We start from the raw sequence: 6,502 nt of genomic DNA, 5'->3' as shown, positions 1-6,502 counted from the left end.
ATGTTTGTATTGCGTTGTACAGTTTCGAGAGTGTTGTTCTAGTAAAACACGGTTCAGCCAATCGGTGGCATCGTCACATGTAGGCCGGACACATTTTGTTGGGACGAAAGTCAAGTGTGTCGTCATGACTGATGCTTGGACAATTAAAACTTAAATGCTGTTTACTCATATAAAACTTTTATAAAAAGGACTGAAGTAGTCGAGCGGACTGAAATGGTACTTACACCGTGAACCAGTTTGGAGGTCACTTGGGTCGTCCTGTCCAAGAATAGTACATACATCTCTCTAAAGGTCAACAGGGCGAATCTTCACTGTTGAAAATGACATCAAAATGTTACGTAGTGCTGCTTTAAGGGACGGAGTGACGAGATCTCGTCTGAAAAAAAGATAGTTCCCAAGATACACAAAAGTGAAAACGCCTAAACCAACACAAAAGTCTTCCTTTGAAAGTAAGTCGTCCTCTTCAGAAACCAATAATCCGTCAATTTACTTTTGGGCACGGCTGGAATATTCCCCGGATATATGTGATCAAATCCTCCATAAAAACCTTATGAATACTTAGTGTGTACTGTCAGTATCTCAACCATGCAATACTTCAGCTCCATGAAATCTGCCCTGAAACTCCCTCACACAGTTTCTAAAGAGAAAGTAATCAGCAGGAAGCTCTTATGTTTATTTTATTGCTGCGTTTTCTCAGCTTGAACCTGATTATGATCCTTTATTCAGTCGGTAAACAAAAGTGAACGGTTTCTCCGTGTAGAACTGATTAAAGAAAGTGTTTTAACCTGCACATTTTTCTTCTCGGTTTTTCGAGGTAAAAGTTAAAACCCACGACGCTCGGGCCACAGCGCTCGGATGACGACCCTTCAGACAAACGACCCGCATTCCGATCAGGCGCCTTAACTTGGGTTTGTTCCGGAAATATCCGGGTCACGGCGGCCGGGAGCAGAAGTGTCGCGCTGCGGAGGTGCAGATTCATTAAAAATACATTTGTGACAGCGAGGGTAACAAATGGAGGCGGCGCCGGTTCTGTACTACATCCCCGCGGTCGTTTATCATCGGCTCGCATCGAGCCGGTCATTACTCTCTCTATCGTTCCGAGAAGAATTCCAAAGGAAAAAAAAGTAGCTTTGCTTGTTTTCCTGCGTCGTATGCAGCAGGTTTGATGCGGGAAAAGTATTCCCGGGACGATGTGAGAACCCGCCATAGCCTCTAAACGTAGTACTGGTATCAGCAGTAAACGTATAAAACCTTCAGAGGTTATTGCTGTAATAATGTGTATCGTGAGGAACGTGCTGCTGGTGGAACCCTGCAGAGGGATACCCGGGGCGTACCGGCATCTTTTTAAAGGGGGTCTTTCCATTCGCTGTAGTTTGATCCACCTTCAATAAACTGCTTCACCCCTCGTAGATGTTTTTCTGTTTGGTAAAGTTTTTAATCTGTCCTTGAAACTATTTATAAATTGCAGGAAACATATAAAGTGCCTTCATGACCGAAATACAGAGCTGTATCAGTTTTTATCTTTTTTATTATATCAAATCAAATTTCAATTTAATCACTGTTTTTTTGGTTCTTTTGGTTAATATTTAAAAAACAAATGTGTACATTTTATTTGAAAATAAAAAATATATATAATTCACGATAAACATGTTGATATTCACAGCCTTTGTTCATTTTTGTGTTGCAATCAAACCTCCGGCCACTAGATGGCAGCAGTCATCACAATAAAATCCTGTGAGATCCAGGCGATGTCTGAGGACGAGAGGATACAGTGACTCCAGCAGCTTTTGAAGCTGATATTTGGACATATTTTGTTTTGAAAACAAATAAAAGCAGTTTATTCGTCAAGAGTCATGTGGTCTGTAAATACTACAACACCAGAGTCAAGTACTGGACACTACTACACATATATCCTTGTTACTACAGTATCACAACACCAGAGTCAAGTACTGGACAATACTACACATATATACTTGTTACTACACTATCACAACACCAGAGTCAAGTTCTCGACAATACTACACATATATCCTTGTTACTACACTATCACAAGACCAGAGTCAAGTACTGGACAATACTACACATATATACTTGTTACTACACAATCACAAGACCAGAGTCAAGTACTGGACAATACTACACATATATACTTGTTACTACACAATCACAACACCAGAGTCAAGTACTGGACAATACACTTTGCTTGTTTTCCTGCGTCGTATGCAGCAGGTTTGATGCGGGAAAAGTATTCCCGGGACGACGTGAGAACCCGCCATAGCCTCTGAACGTAGTACTGGTATCAGCAGTAAACGTATAAAACCTTCAGAGGTTATTGCTGTAATAATGTGTATCGTGAGGAACGTGCTGCTGGTGGAACCCTGCAGAGGGATACCCGGGGCGTACCGGCATCTTTTTAAAGGGGGTCTTTCCATTCGCTGTAGTTTGATCCACCTTCAATAAACTGCTTCACGCCTCGTAGATGTTTTTCTGTTTGGTAAAGTTTTTATCTGTCCTTGAAACTATTTATAAATTGCAGGAAACATATAAAGTGCCTTCATGACCGAAATACAGAGCTGTATCAGTTTTTATCTTTTTTATTATATCAAATCAAATTTCAATTTAATCACTTTTCTTTTGGTTCTTTTGGTTAATATTTAAAAAACAAATGTTTACATTTTATTTGAAAATAAAAAATATATATAATTCACAATAAACATGTTGATATTCACAGCCTTTGTTCATTTTTGTGTTGCAATCAAACCTCCGGCCACTAGATGGCAGCAGTCATCACAATAAAATCCTGTAAGATCCAGGCGATGACTGAGGACGAGAGGATACAGTGACTCCAGCAGCTTTTGAAGCTGATATTTGGACATATTTTGTTTTGAAAACAAATAAAAGAAGTTTATTCGTCAAGCGTCATGTGGTCTGTAAATACTACAACACCAGAGTCAAGTACTCAACAATACTACACATATATCCTTGTTACTACAGTATCACAACACCAGAGTCAAGTTCAGGACAATACTACACATATATACTTGTTACTACACTATCACAACACCAGAGTCAAGTACTGGACAATACAACACATATATACTTGTTACTACACTATCACAACACCAGAGTCAAGTTCTCGACAATACTACACATATATCCTTGTTACTACACTATCACAAGACCAGAGTCAAGTACTGGACAATACTACATATATATACTTGTTACTACACTATCACAACACCAGAGTCAAGTTCTCGACAATACTACACATATATACTTGTGACTTTACTATTACAACACCAGAGTCAAGTACTGGACAATACTACAAATATATACTTGTTACTACACTATCACAACACCAGAGTCAAGTACTGGACAGTACTACAAATATATCCTTGTTACTACACTATCACAATACCAGAGTCAAGTACTGGACAATACTACACATATATACTTGTTACTACACTATCACGACACCAGAGTCAAGTACTGGACAATACTACACATATATACTTGTTACTACACTATCACAACACCAGAGTCAAGTACTGGACAATACTACACATATATACTTGTTACTACACTATCACAACACCAGAGTCAAGTACTGGACAGTACTACAAATATATCCTTGTTACTACACTATCACAATACCAGAGTCAAGTACTGGACAATACTACACATATATCCTTGTTCCTACAGTAACACAACACCAGAGTCAAGTACTGGACAATGCTACACATATATACTTGTTACTACACTATCACAACATCAGAGTCAAGTACTGTACAATACTACACATATATCCTTGTTCCTACACTATCACAACACCAGAGTCAAGTACTGGACAATGCTACACATATATACTTGTTACTACACTATCACAACACCAGAGTCAAGTACTGTACAATACTACACATATATCCTTGTTCCTACAGTAAGTAACACAACACCAGAGTCAAGTACTGGACAATGCTACACATATATACTTGTTACTACACTATCACAACACCAGAGTCAAGTACTGGACAATACTACACATATATACTTGTTACTACACTATCACAACACCAGAGTCAAGTACTGGACAATACTACACATATATACTTGTTACTACACCATCACAACACCAGAGTCAAGTACTGGACAGTACTACAAATATATCCTTGTTACTACACTATCACAATACCAGAGTCAAGTACTGGACAATACTACACATATATCCTTGTTCCTACAGTAACACAACACCAGAGTCAAGTACTGGACAATACTACACATATATCCTTGTTCCTACAGTAACACAACACCAGAGTCAAGTACTGTACAATACTACACATATATCCTTGTTCCTACACTATCACAACACCAGAGTCAAGTACTGGACAATGCTACACATATATACTTGTTACTACACTATCACAACACCAGAGTCAAGTACTGTACAATACTACACATATATCCTTGTTCCTACAGTAAGTAACACAACACCAGAGTCAAGTACTCGACAATGCTACACATATATACTTGTTACTACACTATCACAACACCAGAGTCAAGTACTGGACAATACTACACATATATACTTGTTACTACACTATCACAACACCAGAGTCAAGTACTGTACAATACTACACATACAGTATATTCTTGTTACTACAGTATCAAAATATATTGTATTGTTGTCTCTGTATCCTTATACATATCGTATCATGAGATTTTTGCCAATACACACCCATAGCCATCAATTTAGGAGAAGTCAGTGTTTAGGGGCCTCAGGATCACACAGATGATGCCGTGAGGAATTCATCCAACTGTTCTCACTATAAATCATGTGCAAACCATTTCATTTGATTGACTCATTATAAATGAATTTGTCTTTTATTTCCTCCGTGACCCAGTTTCCCGCCATAGCTTATTAAACTTTCATTTGTCTGACTGTTAATTATCCCTCTTAAGTCATTTTAACTTCCACTCCCGGTGTAACATTGAACAGAGTCGACAGCAGCTTCTAGACTTTAAGACTTATGAGGGACCCAATCCAACAAATACATCTGGATTGAACCGACAACCTCACAGTCACAGACCAACAACTATTTAACTCTAGCACAATGTTTTCATTAGACTTGTGTTTGTCTTGTCTTGGTCTCTGGTGTCGCCCCAGTCTTGGCCGCAAAATCAACTGCAGCAAATCAACTAAAAACCTTTACGATAATGTATCTTTAATATTCTTTACATGCACATTTATAAACTTTAAAAGTCAAGACAACATAGAGACAAACACAGCAGCCCATGATAATTAAGAAAAAGCACAAATAAGTGTCTTAAGATGTTTCTTGAAGGAGTCAGTAGATCATCAAACACAGAGATGGTTCCAAAGCTTAGGAGCAACAGTCTGGAAGGATTTCTCTCCTCTGGTCCTGAAGTTCAGGAACCATCAGTAGATTCTGATCCACAGACCTCAGAGCCCGAGCTGGGGTGTAAGGCTGGATCAGATCACTGATGGAAGGTCTGACCATGAATAGATCTGAAAGTAAGAACCAGAATTTTAAAGTTGATCCTGAAAGAAAATGGAAGCCAGTGAAGAGTTTTAAGGATCGGAGAAATGTGAGTTCTTCTACTAGAGCGGCTCAGAATTCTCGCTGCAGAGTTTTGTATTAACTGCAGGCGAGACAGATCCTTCTTGTTTGGACATGAAAACAAACTGTTGAAATAGTCCAGGTGAGAAGACACAAACACATGGATTCTAAGATACAGATCATGTTGTGACATCATTTTCAAGTTTAGAGATTTTTCTCAGTTTCTGGTCAGTTTTCTGTTGAACTAGAGACATGTCTTTATAAAATACAACACCCAGGTTTCTCAGGCTCAGTTTTACAGACTGACCTAAGTCACCCAAGTACTGACTCAACCCTGGAACTTTATCATCAGGAGTAATAACCAGAGTTTCAGTTTTGTCCACATTAGAAAAGTGTTTTCACTCTTTCAAAGAATGAAACTTACCTTCACTAATTCATCACTTCATAGAAGATACTTTTGCTTCATTGTTCAAGTGACAACATGGACGAGGAGCAGGTAACTAGGGTTAACTGTCCCGGGAAAAAAACAACATATTTGTTTGTTTGTGTTTGACTTTTGAATTAACATTTTTGTGTTTCCTTTAAATGCGTCTCACCCTCGTTCACAGCATCCTTTATTATATGAGTCTCTTCTGGATTTAGTTTAAATCCATGGTTAGTCTGTCAACACAAGTTATACTCAAATCTATTCTGTTCTGCTTTTCATCTTCAAACACCCATAGTCATGTTCAGGGAATACAATAAATGATCTGCATTATAAAGATTATGACTTATATAGTCCTAACACTATCTGGATCCCAGCAGCTCTTAGATCTTTGCTTGTTTCGCCGTCTTAAGCAAAGTCTCCCTCAGGAGTGAATTCAAAGAAAGAAAAGAGAAAAACACTTAAAAGATACTTCTTTTTCCCGACAGCCACACTGGAGCTA

This window comes from Callionymus lyra, chromosome 10 (genome assembly GCF_982586985.1).
Source record: "Callionymus lyra chromosome 10, fCalLyr1.hap1.1, whole genome shotgun sequence".
NCBI classification, from domain to species: Eukaryota; Metazoa; Chordata; class Actinopteri; order Syngnathiformes; family Callionymidae; genus Callionymus; species Callionymus lyra.
The sequence above is the reverse complement of the archived record's forward strand: the minus strand, read 5'-3'. Positions refer to the sequence as shown.